At 43.4% G+C, this 25,578-nt stretch overlaps 1 pseudogene across 1 annotated transcript in view; it reads right to left on the bottom strand.

The window, feature by feature from the left end:
* The window catches only part of LOC311233557 (glutamate receptor 4-like), a 136,512-nt pseudogene that overhangs the window by 29,155 nt on the left and 81,779 nt on the right, over nt 1-25,578 (bottom strand). Inside the window, exons 4-6 of the transcript in view lie at nt 16,060-16,244; nt 4,990-5,043; nt 2,177-2,335 (exon numbers count right to left, since the gene is read on the bottom strand). The product of the transcript in view is annotated as a glutamate receptor 4-like (transcript). The remainder of the gene's footprint in view (nt 1-2,176; nt 2,336-4,989; nt 5,044-16,059; nt 16,245-25,578) is intronic.

Genomic DNA, 25,578 nt, shown 5'->3' with positions numbered 1-25,578 from the left:
CATTACCACCAAGTCTAATTCAGCCAATGTTGTTAGCATTCTGACTTAGACCTTCTGACATTCTGTCCAGTCAAGCTAACATTACAGCACGGTAAAGCTTCTTGTTCAGTCAAGCTAACATTACAGCACGGTAGCTAAAGCTTGTTGTTCAGTCAAGCTAACATTACAGCACGGTAAAGCTTGTTATTCAGTCAAGCTAACATTACAGCATGGTAAAGCTTGTTGTTCAGTCAAGCTAACATTACAGCACGGTAAAGCTTGTTGTTCAGTCAAGCTAACATTACAGCACGGTAAAGCTTGTTATTCAGTCAAGCTAACATTACAGCATGGTAAACCTTATTGTTCAGTCAAGCTAACATTACAGCATGGTAAACCTTGTTATTCAGTCAAGCTAACATTACAGCATGGTAAACCTTGTTGTTCAGTCAAGCTAACATTACAGCATGGTAAACCTTGTTATTCAGTCAAGCTAACATTACAGCACAGTAAAGGCCTCCCGATAGCCAGCTAAGATAACTGGAGGGTATTCAGCTTCCAGTTTGAGATATCATGGCCATTTTCCCAGTTGATTACAGCGTTAATTGTACATGATAACTAGTGTTTCACTAGGGAGCATGTCTATGTTCCCCGGGTCCTATGTTCCCCGCTTGATTGATTGATTGATTGTACATTTTAGACCACCAGCCCTGATTCCAAACTCTAACCTTAACCAACTTCGAAAGAGGGCCTAAGCTTAACCAGTTTGAAACAAGGCGGACATTAATAATTAATAAAATAATAAAAATTAATAACATTTTCAATCTATTAATCAATCAAGCGGGGAACATAGGACCCGGGGAACATAGGACCCGGGGAACATAAGGATGATCCCTTTCACTACACTAGTTTTGAGAAATCACAACATGACGTGCAGACTTCTGGTTTGAGAAATAGTTTTTTTTTTATCCACTTTTTCTCCCATTTTCTATATTTTCTCCCATCCCAATTTCGTATCATCCAATCCAACCCTCCCCTGTCACGAACGCTGTTTCTTGCCTCCCACAAGCCGGCTGCAATGTGGACTAAGTCATACATAGTACAAGTCCCCTCCGATACTTGAGGTAACAGCAGTCGCATCTATTCACCTGCGCAGCTCGATCTCTCAGTGGCGAGGAGTAATGCGTGGGAGGCTCACGCTGCCCCCGACACTTCCTGATTCTACTGCGCAGGCGCACCAACCGACCTGTAGGAGTCGCTGTCCACAACGCCTGATCCCCACCCATCAGTTTCCCACCCCCTAATACGGCCAATGTGTATTAGTACGGACGGCCAGCTAAACTGAAAGCAATGTGGAGCGCTGGGCTCGAAGCCCAGCGTCTCCGTCATTGGTGGCGAGCGCCTTGCCCACTACGCCACGTAGCCGCCCTGGTTTGAGAAATTGTTAAAAATACACAACATGCAGACTTCCAGTTGGACAGACAGACACAACGTTAATTTTGTACGTAACACAGTTATTTTTATTTTTTTTTATGATTAATTCACAATCATAATATTATTAACAGAGGTTTCAATATGTTATGGACACGTCTCTCGGCTACACACGTGTTCCTGGTTACTACGTTATGATGTGTGTTTGTGTGTGTGTGTGTGTGTGTGTGTGTGTGTGTGTGTGTGTGTGTGTGTGTGTGTGTGTGTGTGTGTAGATTGATTTGTAAGTCAATTGTGTCTCAATAGCGTGGCAGACCTCCACTGCCCTGGATATGAGAGCCGTTCATGTCTGTATTTGCTCGGAGGGAACTTGCATTAGCTACTGTAGGTCTGAGCCAAGCCTCTCTGAGTGGGTTCATGGCATTGCATGGTAACGCGTGGAAGAGCATGCACTCAGTCATTTACTCATGCACACACTCACACACGCACACATATTTCCCCACACTTTTTAGTGCTATCTATCCATCCAGATAGTTTCAGTGTGATTTGTCTAGTTTTTTGGAGATATCTGTGGTGGAGATTGTCTTCCTTCAGTCCAATACAATGGAGCTGAATGGCACTCGGTTTGTGGCACTCAAAGCGGAAAAATAAATACATTTGAAGAACTCAAAAGCAACGTCTCTTTCCAGAAAACATGACGCGGCTACTCAAGGTTTCATGTAGGAACTATTTCCTAGTAGGAACTACTACCATAGAGACGCATGGTTACCTTGGGCGGGGCGTCAGACCCCGGGTACTCCCTCTGGTCCAGCTTGTTCCAGCGCTGCATCAGCTTGATGACCATGGGGTTACTGAAGTCCACAAGCTGGAAGCCTGTCACGTTGGCCCCGCCGTGCATGAAACGCTCCAGGTTAATGTCTTTAAAACCCTGGAGAGACCCGGGAGAACGGGGACACACAGAGAGAGAGAGGAGGGGGGGATTAGAGGGATGAAAAATAGGGAGAGTGATTGAGAAAAGAAAAAGAGTGAAGGTGGAGACGTTGAGAGAGAGAGAGAGAGAGAGAAAGAACAAACAAGAGAGAGAGGTAGACAGAACAACAGCAAAAACCGAGGAATGTGAGGACAACACACGAGAAAGGAGGAACAAGAGAAGGAGGTGTGCAGACACAAAGCAAATCTCTACCAAGGCAAAGAGAACATTCATCATCATCATCCCACAAAGTCTCCCGACACTCCCCACCTCGTCCCCTGTCAGTGTGGTCTCATGTGGCACTGGTACGGTAATGCGGGGCTGTAGTCCTGGGCAAATTGAGTCCAATTCAACACCAAGAAATGAAATAGATGGTAAACAGTGTCATAATTGAAATCTGTCCGAAAGATGTTCAGTGTATCGGAGAGGGCCAAAACTAACAGTGCATTATGGGATGCATGGAAGCAATTATTTTCTTTCAGATGAGGTGGAGAAAGGGCAAAGAAGTCGAGTCAACATCCAATAGTGGCTGAGACCAAGACAAGTCCAAGTTGACAGGAAAGTGGTTTAGAGTCCGGACTAGCAGAGAGGTGACTAGAGGGATGTATAGCAGAGCGCTGACTAGAGAGGGATGTATAGCAGAGAGGTGACTAGAGGGATGTATAGCAGAGCGCTGACTAGAGAGGGATGTATAGCAGAGAGGTGACTAGAGGGATGTATAGCAGAGCGCTGACTAGAGGGATGTATAGCAGAGAGGTGACTAGAGGGATGTATAGCAGAGAGGTGACTAGAGGGATGTATAGCAGAGAGGTGTCTAGAGGGATGTATAGCAGAGAGGTGTCTAGAGGGATGTAGAGCAGAGCGGTGACTAGAGGGATGTATAGCAGAGAGGTGACTAGAGGGATGTAGAGCAGAGAGGTGTCTAGAGGGATGTAGAGCAGAGCGGTGACTAGAGGGATGTATAGCAGAGAGGTGACTAGAGGGATGTATAGCAGAGAGGTGACTAGAGGGATGTAGAGCAGAGAGGTGTCTAGAGGTATGTAGAGCAGAGCGGTGACTAGAGGGATGTATAGCAGAGAGGTGACTAGAGGGATGTATAGCAGAGCGGTGACTAGAGGGATGTATAGCAGAGCGCTGACTAGAGGGATGTATAGCAGAGCGGTGACTAGAGGGATGTAGAGCAGAGCGGTGACTAGAGGGATGTATAGCAGAGAGGTGTCTAGAGGGATGTAGAGCAGAGCGGTGACTAGAGGGATGTATAGCAGAGAGGTGTCTAGAGGGATGTATAGCAGAGAGGTGACTAGAGGGATGTATTAGAGAGGTGACTAGAGAGGGATGTATAGCAGAGCGGTGACTAGAGAGGGATGTATAGCAGAGAGGTGTCTAGAGGGATGTATAGCAGAGAGGTGACTAGAGGGATGTATTAGAGAGGTGACTAGAGAGGGATGTATAGCAGAGAGGTGACTAGAGAGGGATGTATAGCAGAGAGGTGACTAGAGAGGGATGTATAGCAGAGAGGTGACTAGAGGGATGTATAGCAGAGAGGTGACTAGAGAGGGATGTATAGCAGAGAGGTGACTAGAGGGATGTATAGCAGAGAGGTGACTAGAGAGGGATGTATAGCAGAGAGGTGACTAGAGGGATGTATAGCAGAGAGGTGACTAGAGAGGGATGTATAGCAGAGAGGTGACTAGAGGGATGTATAGCAGAGAGGTGACTAGAGAGGGATGTATAGCAGAGAGGTGACTAGAGGGATGTATAGCAGAGAGGTGACTAGAGGGATGTAGAGCAGAGAGGTGGCTAGAGAGGGATGTATAGCAGAGAGGTGACTAGAGAGGGATGTATAGCAGAGCGCTGACTAGAGAGGGATGTATAGCAGAGAGGTGACTAGAGGGATGTATAGCAGAGAGGTGACTAGAGAGGGATGTATAGCAGAGAGGTGACTAGAGGGATGTATAGCAGAGAGGTGACTAGAGGGATGTAGAGCAGAGAGGTGACTAGAGGGGGATGTAGAGCAGAGAGGTGACTAGAGGGATGTATAGCAGAGAGGTGACTAGAGGGATGTAGAGCAGAGAGGTGACTAGAGGGGGATGTAGAGCAGAGAGGTGACTAGAGGGATGTATAGCAGAGAGGTGACTAGAGGGATGTAGAGCAGAGAGGTGACTAGAGGGGGATGTATAGCAGAGCGCTGACTAGAGAGGGCTGCCAGCTGTAATCTACTTTAGTCATTCACTCTGCTCCCAGACAGACCCTTTAAATACTGGGACACATCAATACTGCACTATCACTGGGCAAATGGACTGAATGACAATTACAGGGAGGTAGAGAGCCGGGGAGGAAGGTGAATGCGTTAGTGGGGGGGGCAGGAGAGAGAGAGAGAGAGAGAGAGAGAGAGAGAGAGAGAGAGAGAGAGAGAGAGAGAGAGAGAGATAGAGAGATAGGGAGAGAAGGAGAGAGAGGGAGAGGGGGAAGCAAGGGGAGAGAAAGAAAGAAAGAAAGAAAGAAAGAAAGAAAGAAAGAAAGAAAGAAAGAAAGAAAGAAAGAAAGAAAGAAAGAAAGAAAGAAAGAAAGAAAGAAAGAAGGAAAGAAGGGAATATTGAGTGTTTCCTCACCAGGTTGGCCATGATGTAGTGGTAGCTCTTGACGTGTTTCCCCACGCTGACGATCTGAGGGGACGGAGCGGAGTGTTAGGCTCTCCACTGGATTAACACACTTAATGACATTGGAGTGGATGACAGCCCAGAGTGTGCACCTCCACACCGCATGACGGCTGCCTTTAATTGGGAGAAATCAGACGGCGGTGCGGCGTGTCGGAACAAATGAATAGGCGGTCGTGTCACTCTGCCGTATCAGGAAGTATACACCCCGGTGAGCTCTGTGAGATATGACAATGTTCCTGATACCAAGAGACAACACACACACACACGCACGCACGCACGCACGCACGCACACACACACACACACACACACACACACACACACACACACACACACACAGACACACACACACACACTGCTACACATGCAAGTATGCACACACACACACACACACACACACACACACACACACACACACACACACACACACACACACACACACACACACACACACACACAGAGATACACACACACGTAGCTACACACGCACACAGCCCAGTCTTGATAATAAAGGCAGACACTGATAGCCGATATCTACTGTACCACGCAATCCCCCTGAAAGCCAAGGATGTGAATTAAACTCAACAAGAAAAAAAAGGTTCTGCATTCTTCTGACAGGTTCCATTGACATCAACTTATACAATGGCATGCAAATTCTTGATTCTGATTGGCTGAAACACTTCTTTCAGACGTTGTTATTTCTCATAACACACTCCACGTGATCCCAGAACCCGCCCACAACCGAATAACCTTTTTTTCCGAATCACTCCGCTGTTCGTGTTTTTATGAATGAAACCAAGATGGCGGACAATAATCTTTATGAATGGATGTATTGATATCGTCATAACGACTCATTCAAAAACGATAAAGTCGTGTGGAATGTGTTAGTTGCTTAGACAATGTTGGATTATGTAATTGGTTGGTCATGACTCATTGTGAAACAAAATATAAATTGCGGGAAGTGTGTTGTTAGATGGCATTCGTTGTAGAACCTCACTCTCCTTCAAAAGGACACTGTCATTTCACTGTTAATACAATTTTGAATCAATCAATCAATCAATCAATCAAATAACAACCGCTAACTTCACTGTTAGATGGCATGCTTTGTAGTAACCTATGTATAGATGTAGCACTGTCTATCTGTATGTCATATATGTTATGCTGCATTGAAAATGGGGGACCCTGATGTAAACAAGACAAAAGTCTTTCTCTGGTCTGCATCCCCTTTACAAATGTGTGTATTGAGCTGTACTGTATTGTACCCATTCTGCAATCTGTTAATACAATTTTAAATCAATCAATCAATCAATCAAATAACAACCGGTAACTTCACTGTTAGATGGTATGCTTTGTAGCAACCTGCCTCTGCAAAAGGACACTGTCGCACGAAGCGATTTCACTGGATGTCCCGGACACAATGGATATATTCGTAACTAATCATTTAAAAAAGATACCGTTAACTGGAATATGTTAGTTGTTTACACAATGTTGGATTATGTAATTGGTTTGTCATGACCCATTGTCAAAACAATAATACATTGCAGGATTTATATGAAATTTGTTGTTAGATGGCATGCTTTGAAGCACCGCACCTGCTTCTAGACACGGAGGCAACTTGTTTTTTCTTTTTTTACCTACTTTTTCTGCGGATGGTTTTGTGAATAAATCTCCATTATGCTTCAATTACTGTGTGTTTATTGTATAGCAATAAGGTTGGATGAATTCGGCCATTGTATAAAAAACATTACATCACTTGAAGTCGTGTGTTATACAAATTAGATCATGCCTAGGGGGGTCTAACCACCCTCGGCTGCGCCTCGGGCCTGACCCCCCTTGGACAGTAACCACCATTTCCTTTAACACCAAGGATTACAAATTCAAATGCTGTGCTTTATCTTCTCCACCATATCATTTTTATTTATTTTTTATTAAACTACTGTATATTTGTATGTCTCTAAATGTTTTGATGAATTGAAAATGGAGGACCCTTATGTAAAAAAGCCGAAAGTCTTTTATTGGTCTTCATCCTCCAGTCCACTGAGCTGTAGGCCTACTGTATTGTACCCACTCTGCAATCTGCCAATAAAGCTTTCAATCAATCAATCAGACAAATGCATAGAAAAGCCCTTATTATAACCAAATAACAAAAAATTATATGATTGTTTATGAAAATGTTTTAGCCCTATGCTTGACTATTATTTTAGCCATGGCAACAAATAAAATAATAATAATAAAATTAATAAATAAAATATTAAATAAATAGGCTACACGTCTCTCTTTTTGTGTTACAAATTGTGCTCACCGATATGAACATAGGCCTCTTTACTTACTTAAAAAAGGAAACATCAAGAAATGTGTTTATGGTATTAATTCCACCATCCCATGTAGCACTATCTCTCAACCAGAGCTCTCAACCAAAGCAATGCAACAGAACAATTTTGATTGACAGTCAATTCTGCCAATTACGTCACACCGCTTGCACCCGCCTCAGCTGTTACCACCAATCGGCAAGCACGTATTCGTTTTTTATTTCCTGGATGTCCGCCATTGATTTTGACGAGAGCTCACAACAAGGCTAATAACGTAGGCGGCTACGTGGCGCAGTGGGCAAGGCCCTCGCAACGAATGCTGGAGACTAGGCTCGAACAAGATGCCTCCTGTTCGAGCCCCGCTCTCCACATTGCTTTCAGTTTAGCTGGTTGTCCACAGTAATACACATTGGCCGTATTACGGGGAGGGAAACTGAAGGGTGGGGATCGGGCGTTGTGGACAGCGACTCCTACAGGTCGGTTGGTGCGCCTGCGCAGTAGAATCAAGAAGCGACGGGGGCGGGGCCCCTCCAAAGCCCAGACCCCCGACGCTGAAAGATCGAGCCGCGCAGGTGAAAAGATGTGACGGCTGTTACCTCGAGTATCGGAGGGGACTCGTGCTATGTATGACTTAGTCCACATTGCAGCCGGCTTGTGGGAGGCAAGAAACAACGTTCGAAGACAGGGGAGGGTTGAATTGGACGATATGAAAATTGGGATGGGAGAAAAAGTGGTTACAAAAAAAAAAGGCTAATAACGTTAGCTCCCCGCCGGCCACGAGTGGACTACCAGCGCTCCACAGGAGTACTAAACGAGGCATAATGATTTTACTGCAACAAATGTTATAATAAAGGCCTTTCGTTCTATACACTTGTCTGATTGAAAACTTTATTAACAGACCGCAGAATGGGTACAACTCAGCACGCTCTGAGCAAAGGAAGGAACTGAGATTTGAATTGAGTAATGCTTGCCTTGCTATGGTCCGGTAAATACGCTGATGTTATTGAACGTGTAACTATATAACGTTAATTCCACAAAACGAATGCCTTTGTTAATCATAAGTAGTAACTTTGATGCAGTAGCGTGTGTGTGGGGGCGGCGTTGTGCAGGTCGCTTGACTGAAACTTTTTTCAAAGTTTGAACGTGTGGACCAGATTGACGCGACACAAATTGATGGATATTTATCGGCTACTGCCATCGGCACATTTGAGCTTATCGGCTGATAGGCCGATGGCAGTCAACAAGGCACTTATCGGCCGATACCGATACCCGACCGATATATCGGTGCACCCCTAATATCACTGATATCGAGTGTTTGGTCAGTAACATGGGTCTCCCAGTCCCTCCGCTCTGCTGCAACAGAAGTACTGCGAGCAGTCGGCCACGGACAGAAGTGGGACATCTGTCGGGTTTTGTTATTATGTTGTGTTAAACAATTTCTCCGTCTTGTGTACGGTATTCGCTATGCTAAATTGTCTCTCAGTTGTAGCCTGGCTACATTATGCTTTCTCGTTCCATTATCATGCTCTAGTGTTTCTGATAATAAAATAACACATATTTTGAGAAGAGCAACACCATCTCCGCCTCCTTCTTCCTTTCTACTATTGGACTCAACATTCCTGCCTTGAATCATAACAACATGTGAGCCCTCTTGAGGACGATTTGCCCACAGGCACTTTGGCGACCTCTAGCGGCTCGGGTGTGCATATTTTTTAATACAATATATAGCGAATTTGTTGCCTGTCGATAGCCATGTCAGGTGACAAAATCTGTTCAGCAGTTCTCGAGTTACATGCCGATATGTGAGGCGTGCGCGGAAGTACAGACTTTATTTGAGGCGTGCGCGGAAGTACAGACTTTATTTTTTCAAATATCACTCCAGAGCCTCTACTCCGTCAATCTTTTGGCGATCTCGAAGATTATTGGACAGGGTTGTAAGCAATGAGCAGGGCTTTCCAATGGTACCCCACGTGGGAATAAGCAAATCAGGGATCTAGGTGAAAAGTCACGAGCCAAAACAGGAAGAGAATTCCGTCGAATGCATTGAAGTCTATGATAAAATCGTTTTCTGAGCCCTCTCACCTTTTACCAAAACCACTACTAATCACTAATTTCTGAACAAATTTTATGACATTTTTTCAGCCATACCAATAAATACTACTTCTGGACTACTAACTACTACAGAAAAAGGTGAGTAACAAGTTTACCTGCAACTCAAGTTCAAACCTATGTTACTCTATTTTATTAGCACTAAAAGTGAATTTTCTTTATTGTATCAGAATGTCGTCTTTCAAAAGAGACCAGGTAAAATAATCTGTCAGTGCAGTAAGCAAATTTGTCTTGGGCAAGATTTCTTGAAAGTACAAATATCTAGGGCTCTCTCTCCCGATTAAATAAAGTGGGAAGGGATACCAGAAAATTTATTTTGTGTTTACTGGCTGTCAGAATGTAGAGCTATTTAACACTTATAGTTAGACAAAAAAATACCACTTACAGCATCTTTAAGTCAGAAAGCACCCTCATCAAAACATTTAACCAGTTATTGCAATACAACTATGTGGTACAATGCCTCTACTTGGTAGGATGTTCACCGAATTACATTAAGCAAGCGTGGTCAAGATTAGCAGGGAGGAATCAATAGCCATGGCTATCTTTAAGTATTGGCCAATACAGAGTACCAATCCATTCCATTACTTTTATTGATTTGATTGAGATATAATCTATTTTTCATCATTAGAGAGATCTAACATTTTATGTGTCAGAAATGCAAAACAAATCTAGTTCCTTTGTATGATTTGTGACATGTTGTACTTTATATGGCTATACTGTATATACCATATATTATGTCTACATCTATTATCTACATTGACTCAGCTAGACCTCTTTCTTATATTCGCGGCGCTAAGATTGAAGATTTTTCACTCCATAGATTAATCTAGATTAATTTATTTTAATGCTTTAAATAATTTAAATTAATCTCCAAAGTTAAAGCATTAATTTTGACAGCCCTAATGTATATATATATATATATATATATATATATATATATATATATATATATATATATATATATATATATATATATATATATATATATATATATATATATATATATATATATATATATATATATATATACTGTATCCCATACCTACTCTTTAAACCACTGACCAGTATGGCCTCTACCAAAAATCGACAATAAATTGAACGGGTCAAAACACGCAGAGGCACTCTACAAGAAGGGCCAGAGTCGACTCTACTTCCTCAGAAGGCTGATATCCTTCAACGTCTGTACAAGGATGTTGAGGATGTTCTACGAGTCGGTGGTGGCGGGCGCCTTCTTGTACGCTGTGACCTGCTGGGGCAGCGGACTGAGAGCGGACTGCGAGCGGGGGACATTATCATTACCATATAATCACTTGTTATATTGTATATTGTTAATGCACTTTACTGTTACCTTGCACTCTTGAACTTCACTTGAACTTTTCATTGTACTGTAGGCTATACTTGTGCTGCACAATGACAATACATTTTAATCTAATCTAATCTAATATGGCTTTTAGTGTTTTAGTATAGGGGGAATTATCCGATACTGAAGCATTGTTTCAGCCTGTATGGGTGCATCCCTTGTGTAAAAGTCCCATACGATTCATATCAGTGAGTTTATGTGTTCATGATGCAAATCAGGGATCAGATGGTATCAGGTTAAACTGTGTATCACCGCCCTGCCTGAACTAACACCATGCTACATTACAGGTCTTAAGTATAGCATACTTCAAGTGATGTATCACTTTCACACTCCAAGTAGCCTCGCATAGCCAGACGTCTCTCTCTCCGCACTATGTTAGCGCTGGAGAAAGGTCGGGCAGAACCCATTATCATTCTGCACTAACTGGAAAAGCAAAGCCTCCTGGTTGTTTGTATTTCTTAAACCACTCATCAAGGGTGGGCATAAACAGCCCGGTTCACCCGTGCACTTGCAATTAGTGCCGGGAGTGGGGGGGGGGGGGGGGGGACAGCAAAAACTACAAAGATGTCCCACACACACACAGTGTTCCTGATACCAAGACACACAGTATTATTATGTACAGTGATACAGGTATAAAACACTATGATAGTAAGTCATACTGGCCAGCTGTATAACTCCAGAGTATCCCACACACACACACACACACACACACACACACACACACACACACACACACACACACACACACACACACGCACACACGCACGCGCACGCGCACGCGCACACAGCTACACATGCAAGCCTAGTGCAAAATCCAAATCTTTGTTTGACGTTTTTCCTCATAAGCATGTAGCTTATGTAGCAAGCTCCAACACTGTCATTGTTGTGAATAGAGAGGGGCAACACACAGAGAGAGCGAAGGGAGATAAGAAGGATGGAAGCTAGCAAATAGTCTGGCGGCTTCAGACTTTATACCTGATCACAAGTCTGCGTCATACCTCTCTAGTTTCTGGCTTCGGGGAGAGAATGACTCATAGTTCACAAATATTGATTGAACCTTCAACAGATCTCTTTCATTCTGGGCTGGTGTTCCCCTTTAAAGTTCACAATAATATGCCCAAATCCCCCAAAAGAAAAGACAGCCATCAAAAAACACAGGTACGAGAGGTTTGGTCAGGGGCACTACCTGTGACCGTCAACAGCGTCTGGCCTCACGTAACAAATCACTGTCACACAGTGGCTGGATATGACAGAGTCCATTATGTCTCTGAGATGTTCTGTGCACTTGGGTCTGGCAAGATAGAACAGGAGGTGTGCCATGGGGCAAAGTCACACACACACACGCACGCACGCACACACGCACACACACACACACACACACGCACACACACACACAGTGTGAGCTGTTAGCGCTGTGACAGATGTCAAGAGTGGAGATTTCCTGAATAATTGAACTATGATGGAGGCACCAGTTGCCGGGGGGGGGGGAGGGGGGGGGATAGAGGGATGAAGGGATGGAGGGATGAAGGGAGCACCACGACACAAGGCAGGGGGAGGAGGAGGAGGGCGCTCATCAGATTCTGACAGTAAGCGTGCCAACTAACACCGCCAGAGACACGGAGACACACTATTAAAACACCTCCTAATTAACAAACACACGCACAAGGGAGCGAGGGAGTGTGTACATTACAATAGAAACTACCGGTAGTCAAATCAGTTTCATTTTTGTTTGTTTGTATAATTGTTTAATTATTTCAATTTGATTAACTTTAAATTCAACTTAGTTCAATTCTCTGCTGTGCTCTATGTTGCACTTGAGAAACTTGGGAAAATTAACTATGTTCGCTGGAGATTCCGTTGAGCTTTCGTCTTTGAAAACGAGAGCTTTGATGTAGAATTATGCCCAAGACTAGCGGGGGAAATATATTGGTAACTGCTATGTCTACTACAGGGCATTATGACATCATCTGCACATCAAGGATCTTTATCTCGCTGTGCCTGTGCACTGTAGGACATGTGGGGTCCTGTGTCATTACAGTACATTACAGTACTATGTGTCTATTGCACTGTATGACATCATTACAGTACATTACAGTACTATGTGTCTATTATATTGCACTGTAGGACATGTGAGGCCCTGTGTCATTACAGTACATTACAGTACTATGTGTCTATTGCACTGTAGGACATGTGGGGTCCTGTGTCATTACAGTACATTACACTATTACAGTACTATGTGTCTATTGCACTGTAGGACATGTGGGGTCCTGTGTCATTACAGTACATTACACTATTACAGTACTATGTGTCTATTGCACTGTAGGACATGTGAGGCCCTGTGTCATTACAGTACATTACACTATTACAGTACTATGTGTCTATTGCACTGTGGAACCTATTGCACCACAAAGACAGATTCCTCTGTGTTCATTGCATGTGGTGAAAGAATCAGTATCAGTATGAATCTGATGGAATTGTGACAGAATGCGCTGCTACTGTATATATTGATAGGCCAGCAGGTTCTAGCTGTGATAGTACTGTTTATGAACGTCGTCTAAACAGATGAGATCAAATGACCTGTCATCCTCATTCAAAGGCCCAATCCCAATCCCCATCCCTGGGCCCTAGCCCTCGTTTTGGAGTGCCCTCGACTGGGTAGAGGTGCTTCAGAACGGAGCTACAAGTCATTTCATCATCAGTAATATAATAATGTAAAGGATTTTTTCTGTTCAGCTTATTTTTATTGTTTTTGCAAGGCCCACAAACGTTACATATAATAATGATAGGCCTACGTATTTATTCTTTGTATCAAACAATAATTTTTACTGAAATGTAGTGGAATTGAAATGTAGTGGAACTGAAATCTGGAGAGGAAAAGCCACACAATCCAGCTTTTTTCTTCAATATCTCTGCAGCACCTGTGAGTAACGGCTCTCCTGGAGTGAGGAACGATACTGCTCGGTTCGTCCCGTTGAGCAGTTTTGCTGTATCTAATTGTTAAAATGACATAACCATCGTGTCCGCCATCAAAAGATACTTGGTTAAAACCATACATTTCTTCTTGATTTGGAGCAGCAACACACGATTCAGTGTAAAGGGAAACCGAAACCTAAGTCCTTCACGCTCTCCCTTCTACCCCGCCGTTTAGAGTCAGCATCTGAACACACTCTGTTTGGAGGGCCGGGTGGAGGGCCACAGTACAGTACATGACCACTTCCCATAGAGCCATAAAAGAATCGGGACACCCTACACTACACGGCCAAGTGCAAAATGGAGGCGTAGGGCCAAGTGGTAGTACCAAGGGGGGGGGGGGTATTGTGATAGTATCTTGTTGCTGGTATCTTTTAGCCCACTTCATAACTGGCCCTGTACAGCAGTTCACCCTTACTGAAAAATATACACAGCCATTCCACTATGAAGCCCTTTGAGTAGTACGGGTACTAGAAAATAGAAAATGCAGGCAGGCAGTGGGAACGTGGTGGAAAAGAACCTGACCTGAGCATGACATAAGAGCAAAATGCCCGCCGTGTCAATATGGTCACTTGATGACTCCGGTAACACTTGCATAGTGCACTTTATAATATCTACCACTACACTGTGAACTGAATGTGCAAAACTGTTACTCCGTCACTCGTACTTTTTTTTTTTTTTTATACTGTATTACTCTTTAAGATGTTTATTTTAGCATTAAAGTTTTTCTTAATATTTAGTAATTGTAGTTTAAGTCTATAATTTGTGATTCTGTGTGAAGGGGGGACTAGCAAAGTACGATTTTCATTGTATGGTGTAACTGTAACTCTCTATTAGACACAATTATTAGCCCAGGCTTTGATTTGTTTCAAGCATTGAATACAAAACTGGCCTATATTCGTGACAGGCGTTTATTTGGGATCTACGTTTCCGTTCACACAAAACTCTTGCTCAGAATTTCTCTTTTAAATAATATCAAATCTGTACATTTAGTTTATTATGTATAGAAAGCAAATAGCTATCGAATAACATTTAAATAATGGATCATTCATTTGATCTCGCTCCGAGAGAGAGCAGCCTTCTCGTTTTAGCGCCAACCTCATGCACTCTGAGAGAGAGAGAGAGAGAGGCATTTGACCTTGGTATTCAACTTGTGAAAATGCCTTATTTCCACATCTAAACACGTGTCATCAGATCACAGGCCTGGGGCAGTGAGCTCCGTGCAAGAGAGGACTAAAGTGTGTCGGCGGGGAAGGGAATGATGTTGTTCTCAGAAAGTTTTCACTCAGTTTACAAGTGTCACTACTAATGGTGAGTAAAATCACTGTTGTCATGCAAGCGCGCTGTATTTCTGCCATTAACATTATGCACCAGCAAGCTTTCTGTTGTGGAGATGAGGTGCAGCGTTGAATCATGGATGATTGCTGTGTGTAGGTTGTGCGGGTGTCTGGTAGATCAAAGGGGCTTGGTGTTTAATTGGGACTCTGCTTCGCGGTGTACTCCAAGACTGCTCGTGATGGCAGTATGCAAATGATAATTTCTTTCTACTTGCACTTACTGTAAGTCACCCTGTAATGAGCCTCAACTAAATTGCCTTAAAGGGGAAGTTCACCACAAAACACAAAGAAACACATTTCCCCTCTTACCTCTGTCTAAATGGTAAATGGTGCATTTATATAGCAGCTTTTATCCAAAGCGCGTTACAATTTGTTCCTCACATTCACTCACACACCGACGGCAGAGGCAACCATGCAAGGTGCCAGCCTGCTCATCAGGAGAATTTAGGGGGTTAGGGGGGGTAATACACAATGATATCTTCAAACCTCTGCAAATCACACCATAACTATGAGGGTGAATAGACAGCACTCTGGGTATGAGGGTTACGTGTTACATAATTTTTCTTTTTTTGTATTTTGGGTAAACTGCCCCTTTGAAATGTAATTCTAACATAAGAATGCATGTCGATTTAGCCTATCTCGATGAGGCTAGAGGCGGCAGCTGATTCACCCGTCTGATCTCACAGTCCCCCTATGAGGGACCCCAAACACAATATTTCTCAGTCATGTATGGCTGGTAACCGTGTTGTAATAGCAAATGTAAAAAATTTGTTATTATTATATTTTCTTTAATGCATTTTTTTTACTTTCACTGTCTGAGTGTGTTTGTATGTCATGTTGGTATACTGTTTGTCATGTTTGTACAATGTTCTGAAAAATGTAAAATAAAATCTATAAAAAAAAAAATGCATGTCGATACTTGTGTCGCGGTGACGTCACCTGCTCGAGCATGTTCTGCAGCCGCTCGGCCTCCAGGTCGATGACAAACTTCTTCTCCTTGCGTCGGTCCAGGTCCTCCAGCAGGCGCCGGTAGCTGGCGTCGTTGAAGTTCTCCACACAGATGGCGCTCACCTGCCAGTTGTTCTGCCCAGCTTTTTCCATGATGGCCTGCAAGATGGCGTACCCTGACAAATAGAGACACACACACACACACATATTCATCAATGATTGAAGGGACTCTGCAAAGAAACAACAGCTTGGAGCTGCTTGTGCTGAACTAACCAAGTTCAAGTTTCAAGTTTATTTGTCACATTAAAAGTACAGTATACAGTCAATGCAATGATATGCACTTTGCCCTGGCACTCTCTCAGCCCTTAAAAACATATAAATAATAACATAAGCTGACCTGAGAATAACAACAACAACATACAATAAAAACAATAGCAACATCTAATAATATAATAAACAATTTAAAAACAATTAAAAGAACAATAAGAACATAAAATAAAAGCACAGATAATAAAAAAAAAAAAAAAAATCCACAGCTTCTACAATAATTTAAGTGCTACTGTTCAGTATTCTGACCGCCTGGGGGTAAAAAACTATCTCTGAGGCGGGATGTCCGAGCTCTGGTGCTCTGTAGAGGCTTCCCTGAGGGGAGATAAGAGGCAGTGTGCTGGGGGTAAGGCTGTCCCTGAAGCCTGTTTTTGGGATTCGAACTTCGTCAGGGTTTTTCGAACGAACGTTCGAACTTTCGTAAAAAAAAAAGAAGAAAAAAAGTGAATTAGTGTAGCCTAATCTTTATCTGCAACTGTGAAGAAAAACCCAATTGGTTTAAACAGAATTAATAAAAAAATATATATTTAAATTTTTTTTTTTATTAAAAATAAAAGATTCGAATGTTGATTTAGAATTCGAATGCCAACGTAACGAACGAAGGTTTGAACGTTTGGGCTCAGCCATAGCTGGGGGACTGGTGTCCTTCATAATACAGAGTGCTTTCTTCCTTCTTCTTGGTAATGGTAACCAAGGATGTACTGTTGTTGTTGTTGTTGTTGTTATATGACATTTCAGTCAACGATAAGATTCAGGTTATAAATCAGCTAAGTGCCCCTTTAAAAGATTAACTGGACAATTGAAGCAGCTGCTCTGCTGACAATGAATGATAGAACGATGCAGACACTGTGACAAGTTTATTATTAATAATTGAATAATGAATTGATCGATTGATTAATTCTCAATTATTATTATTATAATCATTTTCTTTTGTATATATCAAGATATGGATCTCATTCTGTGCTTCAGAACTGTTATGTGCTACTATGAAAAGAAAGTTAATCTGTGTGTTAAAAGCTCAAAACAAACGCTGATTTTGCAACGTCAGCCTTTCATTCAGCCTCATTAGGCTCTCTTCACACGTTCTGAGTGGACACGGGGAAAACAAGGTTCTTCTGTGATGAAGGTTTTGTCACAGATGTGGAAGTAACCCGCCACTGGAGCGCTAACTGGGACGAGCGCTCTAAACGTTTCATTCACTTAAATAGAATCCTGGTCCCAGCGTTGCCACATAGTCAACGTCTAGACTTTGGGGTAATAACAGGTGTAACCACAGATACAGAATAATGAACTATGTATTAATTATTCTATATCTACTGTATGGCCACACCTGTGTTAACCCTTTCACTACCACACTACAAAGGGTTAACACTTTCACTACCACACTACAGAAGGTTAACACTTTCACCCTTTCACTGCCACACTACAAATGGTAAACACTTTCACTGCCACACTACAAATGGTAAACACTTTCACTGCCACACTACAAATGGTAAACACTTTCACTACCACACTACAAATGGTAAACACTTTCACTACCACACTATAGAAGGCCGTCTGTCCACGAGTATATACGTGTTTCGATTCCATGCGTTGTGGACCAGAGCCACGTATATACTCGTGGCAAGTTGTTATTGTTTTATTCCATATTTATAACGCTATTAACGTCCGCTATCGAGATCCATTACCTACCCACATATTTGATTTTCGAAACATGCACTACCGGCCAGATCCGCTTAGGGGCGACATCGCTCCACTGCAGTATCATTGAGGGGATTCTAAAAAAAATTGCTTTTACAGTCCTGTGGGCGGATCATAGAGCCTTGATTCCAAATGAAGACCCTCCATCTTTGATCCCTTTACCGAACTTATTTTTCAACCTGGAATAATGGGATTTATGATTAGCCAATGTACATATCGATCTACCAGAATCCGATGACTAATGAAGAAATGCTGCCGGCGATCACATGGCCTGATGGTAGGATACTATTACCCCAAATTACAGCTGGATTGGACATTGTTTTAAAACCTAACGTGATAGACCACTGACATTGGCTACCTGAACGCACACTCTATTGCTAATCAATAATACTAATCGGCGTTCCCCGCCGCCCCCATTTCATCCATAGATGCTCTGTAATAGTCCGGATGCTACGCAGTTTGTTTTATTTCATTCGTATATATACAGCAGAAATGGCGTTTGATATAACGGCGCCAACGTTTAGCCTATTTTCTAGCTTCCTGAAAAAAAGAAGAGACGAAAAGCGCGATAAACCTTATATTCACGACGCTATAAAATGACAACCAACCGATGGATTTTTTTTTTCTTTAAGCCATTATGAAGGCACGGTTTATGCACTCAAGTGACAATGAGAATGGACAGATATCAATACTATAAATGATATATATAGCTCTTAGAAAGTACATCGGTTTGTAAACAATCCTCTGTCCTCTGAGGCATAAATCGCAGAGGGGCTCCGGTCGCCATAGTGTTAACACTTTCACCCTTTCACTGCCACACTACAAATGGTAAACACTTTCACTACCACACTACAAATGGTTAACACTTTCACTGCCACACTACAAATGGTAAACACTTTCACTACCACACTACAAATGGTTAACACTTTCACTACCACACTACAAATGGTTAACACGTTCACTACCACACTACAAATGGTAAACACTTTCACTACCACACTACAAATGGTTAGCACTTTCACTACCACACTACAGAAGGTTAATCTTTCACTACCACACTACAATTGGTTAACACTTTCACTACCACACTACAGAAGGTTAACCTTTCACTACCACACTACAAATGGTTAACACTTTCACTACCACACTACAAATGGTTAGCACTTTCACTACCACACTACAGAAGGTTAACCTTTCACTACCACACTACAGAAGGTTAACCCTTTCACTACCACACTACAAAGGCTTAACACTTTCACTGCCACACTACAAAGGGTTAACCTTTCACTACCACACTACAGAAGGTTAACCCTTTCACTACAACACTACAAAGGGTTAACACTTTCACTACCACACTACAGAAGGTTAACCCTTTCACTACAACACTACAAAGGGTTAACACTTTCACTACCACACTACAGAAGGTTAACCCTTTCACTACAACACTACAAAGGGTTAACGCTTTCACTACCACACTACAGAAGGTTAACCCTTTCACTACAACACTACAAAGGGTTAACACTTTCACTACCACACTACAGAAGGTTAACCCTTTCACTACAACACTACAAAGGGTTAACACTTTCACTACCACACTACAGAATGTTAACCCTTCCACTACCACATTACAGAAAGTTAACCCTTTCACTACCACGCTACAACAGGTTAACACTTTCACTACCACACTACAAAGGGTTAACACACTCACTACCACACTACAGAAGGTTAACATTTCACTACCAGTAGTGTGGTAGTGAAAGGGTTAACCTTCTATAGTGTGGCAGTGAAGGGTTAACCCACGACAAGTGTGAAACTGCTGTGAAAATCGCCCATGGAGCAGCTACAGAGATTGATTTTGACATTGCAGATTAGAGTCTTGGTTGTTCCAAGACATAATTTAATATCCAGAATGTTTGATGTTTATGCGATCATTGGGTTAATGCATCAGTCTGCGTCTCCCCCTTAGCTACCGTCTTACATTAGGAATATATGTACGTGAAGACGGCCTGATTAAATCCCAGCGCAGTGGAGTCCCTGGAGACGGAGCATATTGGGAGGAGGGAGGGGGGTACAGTCATTACTTGGCATTCAATTTGACATTAAAACGTATTGCGCCACCGTGAAAGAAACGTTGCAAACTATCAAATGAGCGCTACATGGTTTGAAAGCTCTACTAATAAGCTCCACTAACAGACGTGGGGCAGAGCACCCAGAGCCCTGTTTGATATTCATCACGGGGACGGCTAGCATAACACGAGCAGCCTCCCGACTCTCAGCGGACTGTGCATCTGCCGCCGTGCAAAACGCCATGTTGACTCAACGTGCAGAGAGTCACTACTGTCACAGTTACGTCGAAACAAAACTAATAAATACGTAGAAATGACACATATTAGAAAATGTCATGGAGAGAAATGGTTTCACTGTGGCTTTTGACGGTTGAAACACATTCCAGGTCCTATTGACCGAAGGGCAAGCAGGCGAGCTAAGCCGGTCTGAATCTCGGAGAGAATAACTTCTTCACGGCCCACGGTTATTATTTTCCACTCTGTTTTGCGGATGAAATATGGGCACAGCGGGCCGTAAGTGAAGTGACAAAACATATTGATTATAATTGCCGGTTTCGGCGCCACAAGACTGGCATTACTGTACACAAGATCCCTGGCAGGACGCACATCAACCCTCTCGCCCTCGCCAAGACAAATTACACTGAAAAACTATTTTCACTGCAGATAAATTCTTCATCTCTCTCAATCCTTCATCCCCGTCTCTCTCTCTCTGTCTCTCTCTCTCTCTCTCTCTCTCTCTCTCTCTCTCTCCCCCGCCAGACCTCTCAGAGTGAGGCAGGCTGGTCAGCAGCGAGGGGGGGAGGTACCGCTAGACTCCGGAGGAAGGACCCCGGCTGTCGAGGTTTGTGTAAAAGAGACGAGCGTCGAGGAGGAGAAGGCAGGGAGCTGTGAGGACGGCTGTTTTCCAACAGGAACAGATGTCCTCTTTAAACGGCCCCTCGTGGTGGCCATCACAATCTGGCAACCCGTCTCCCCGCGCTCCCAATTAGTGGATTAACCTGTGCACTGGCAACCCCTGCCCCCCCCCCCCCCCCCTCCTCCTCTGTCCTTTCTCCTCCCTCTGCTCCCCATTAGAGGCCCTGCTGTGACGCCAGGGAGTCTGTCACTCAGTCAGTCAGTCGGTCCGTCAGCCAGCCAGTCAGCCAGACACACACACACGCACACGCACACGCACACAGACACGCACGCACGCACGCACACACACACACACACACACACACACACACACACACACACACACACACACACACACACACACACACACACACACACACACACACACACACACACACACACACACACACACACACACACACACACACACACACACACACACACACACACAGTATCAGTAGAGACATGGGTTTTCTTGTCTGGCTGGACCCTGAGGGAGTGTCCACTGGTGTCCTGTGGCTTGTTCAGCAGAGTGTCGTGCTGCACAGCAGCATCAGAGAACCAGTGGTGACAAAACACCAGAACTGGCACCCACAATAAACTGCATGTGATTTCTTTAAGGAGTATATACTCGTTATTGCCGTCCAATAGAATAACGCCAACAACGAGTTTACTCGTTTTGTTTTTATGATCGCTATTTCCTTTATTCGCTATTGTCATTCATAATTCATCGAGCAAGGCTCCGGGGGACGCTGGATATTGCAACGGTTCAATACCGCCGCCTGGTGGATTTCGGGCAAGTTGCACTCCACTCTAAACCGGATGGGGCGCTCTGTGCATCGGGGAAACTGTTCCGGGCCAGAGATATCTTGTTATGTGGATCCAGACAAACACTCGAGTGCATTGGATCGCTTTCGAGACGCAAGAATCAATATGCTTTTCGCCGTTTATTGCGTCGTACAAACGGAAAACTGATCTAGCAGATGGAAATCAAATAATTGGAATATTTTTTCTCCAGACTCATCGGCCACAGGTAAGAGGAATCTAACGTTAATTCCAGCTCGATTGTCCATTTATTTCACTGCAATCCATCTGATCAACGTATGATGTCGTACTAAAGAAAGCCGTTACCGACAATCAAGGAATCATAAACGACCCCCCCCCCCTTTCCTTCACGCATGATGGAGCATAATGTATACCGATCATATGCATTTGAATTTTTTAATATAGCGTGTATAGGAACGAAACACCAATCGATTATGTATAATATGCGTCGGGGCCTATAACTTGCGTTCTAGGAATTACTGCTCTACACTCTAAAAACATACTTATATTCACGACGGTATTAACACGACAATGTATGAATGGGAAAATATAACGTTCCCACATCGGGATAGATACCCGATGTTGAATGGGCCATAGTAATTTCGATATAGGTATACTATTAAAAAAGGTATAGCCCTGAGGGCGGCTAAGTGGCGCAGTGGGCAAGGCGCTCGCCACTAACGCAGGAGATGCTGGGTTCGAGCCCAGCTCTCGGCGTTGCCACCGGCTTGGCTGGTCGTTCATACTAATACAATTGGCAGTATTAGGGGGTGGGAAAGCCGGTGGGTGGAGATCGGACGTTGTGGACAGCGACTCCTACAGGTCGGTTGGTGCGCCTGTACAGCAGAATCAGGAAGTATCGGGGGCAGCATGAGCCTCCCACGCGTTACTCCTCGCCACTGAGAGATTGCGCTGTTCAGGTGAAAAGATGCAACGGCTGCCTCCTCATGTACCGGAGGGGACACGTGATGCAAGGCTTCGTCCACATTGCAGCCGACCAGTGGGAGGCATAGTCTAACAACGTTCGAGACAGGGGAGGGTAGAATTGGATCACACGAAATTGGGATGGGAGAAAAAATAGAAAATGGGGAGAAAAAGTAGATCAAAAAATAAATAAAAAGTTATAGCCCTGCAAAGAAGGTGAGCGACTCCATAGGCTTACAGTACTGGCAGTGAGAGGTATAAGATGCTCATGATGCGTGACGCTCATTGTGTTAAGGAGAGACCAGGCGCTATACTCCCCTTAAGGAGAGACCAGGCACTATACTCCCTTTAGGATTTTCAGATGCGAAGCACCTCTTCGGTGGCAATGACGGGCAATGTCACACACTCACTCACTCGTTCACTGTTAGCCACACTACCCCAAGTGGCGGTTCACATACATTGCACTTTGTGTAAGACTACAGTAGTTAGCCTGTTTTATTGAGACAGACAGTAGGAAGGCAGAGAGGGATAATGAGGAGGGGGGGGACACAGGAGAGAAGGTTCTGCCAGGTTTCCATCGTAGATCTGCAGGGTGTTATATACCGCCACACCGCAGGTGGGCATCGCTCACTCTACCTCTGAAGAGATGTGAAAACAGCAGGTAAGGTGAGGGCATGACTCTCCTGAAAGTCATATTTTTAACTGATTTGTTTAAAAAAAAGTTGTCTATTACATCTAAGGATGGGAATAATGGTGTTTTCTCAACCAAATGTATTCTCGTTAATTTATTTGCTGAATAACTTTTGAAAAGTAAATTCTCAGAGACACTGAGCAGGTACAATACCCTGCGAGCCCTGATTGGTAGACAGTGCCAGCCCTCCTAACTCAAACATGCTGAGTTGTGGCAATCTGCTGAGTGCAGCTGTGCTGAGTTAACCAGATATCATTGTGCAGATCTTTTCAGAATGCAATATCTGTACATTAGTAGCTAGGGATGTCCGATATTATCGGCCGATATCGGCATTAAAATGTGATATCGGAAAATATCGGTATCGGTTTTCTAAAAAATAAAAAATCATATATTTTTTTTTACATTTATTTAACCTTTATTTACCTAGGCAAGTAAGTAAGAACAGATTCTGATTTTATTTAATGTCAAAAGTATGCATAATGTTGTGTTAATTCCATGACAAGAGATATGTATGTAATGTTAATTACCTGAAATTATTCAGTTTTTTGGGGGGGGAAACCCTGCATATATCGGTATCGGTTGATATCGGTATCGGAAATTAAGAGTTGGACAATATCGGTATATCGGTATCGGTAAAAAAGCCAATATCGAGCATCCCTATTAGTAGCTGCTTAAACAGACTCAAATGTTGACAGTGCAGTCATTAAACTCCCCTCACTCTGGTTTGTGTAATGTGCTGGCTGGAGCGTGTCTATGCTTTACTGTGAGGTTGTGTAAACTGCAGATGATTCGGTCGCAGTCAACCTTGGACCCTTTAGCTGAGCTCATTACGACAGCCTGTGGATCCTGTGGTCCCAGGTTCAAATCCACTCGGTTACAATTGCATAGCCAGTGCCGTCTCTGCAGTGGTGTTCTATGTAAGATAAGATAAGATAAGATATTCCTTTATTGATTTGGGGAAATTCAGGCATCATAGCAGCATGGGGGAGGGCGGAGGGGAGGTACAGGTAGTAAAAAGCAGTGTAAACGATATAACGAATCAATATGCTTAACATAACATAATTAACTCTGGACATGTGCATAATGGTCAACAAGGTGCGAGATGAGGGTATGTATGCCCTCTCAGTTATATTTGCCCTACAATAATAGTTACAATATATAATCTAATCCAATAATCTAAATCGAATCTAATATATAGTCGGAAAAAACTAAATGCTAAGTATATGCAATATATAATCTAATAATCCAATCATCTAAATCTAATCTAATATAATCAAAAAATGCTAAATGCTAAAATGCTAAATATATGATCTGATAATGTGTTGCTGTGTTGCTCAGGGTTTCATAACGTCTGCAAGACCTTCGTTGTTCAGTAGAAACATGGGTTTTCTTGTCTGGCAGATAAACGGCATGTCTTTCCTTTAACGAGAGACCAGACACTGATCTGTAGATGGAAAACAGGCTATTTGGAATTCTCCTAACCCATCGCGAATCAGAATATAGGTGCAATGTAAAAACGTTGTGTTAGTGTCTTGTATCAAAAGCTCTAGTCGATCTAATGTAGAATAAAACAATGTCAGGGCGGTCAGGTGGCGTAGCGGAGATTGCGTTCGTCACCAACGCCAGAGACGCTGGATTCGCCTGTTCGAATCCAGCTCCCGGCGTTGTCACCAGCTTGGCTGGCCGTTCACACTAATACAATTGGCAGTATTAGAGGGTGGGGAAGCTGGAGGGGTGGGTCCGGGTCGTTGTAAACAGCGACTCCTACAGTTCGGTCGGGGCGCCTGCTCAGCGCGGATAGGATCTAAGGGGGGTAGTGTGATCCTTCCACACGTTACACCCTCTCAGTGAGAGTCCGCGCTGCCAGGTGAAAAGAAGCGGTTGATTGGCTAGACGTGTGTCGGAGGAAGCACGTGATAGCCTCCACTCTCCCAGACCGACTGTGGGGGGTAAGTGCGCAGCGACCAGGAAGGGGATTGGGAATTGGCATAACGACTAACATTGGGATGGGAGAAAATCTGAGGAAAAAGGAGGGGGGAAAAGATAAAAAAAAGAAAAGAAAAAAGAATAAAACAATGTCTA

The sequence above is a fragment of the Notolepis coatsorum genome, assembly GCF_963971535.1.
Source record: "Notolepis coatsorum genome assembly, chromosome: 8".
NCBI classification, from domain to species: Eukaryota; Metazoa; Chordata; class Actinopteri; order Aulopiformes; family Paralepididae; genus Notolepis; species Notolepis coatsorum.
The sequence above is the reverse complement of the archived record's forward strand: the minus strand, read 5'-3'. Positions and strand labels throughout refer to the sequence as shown.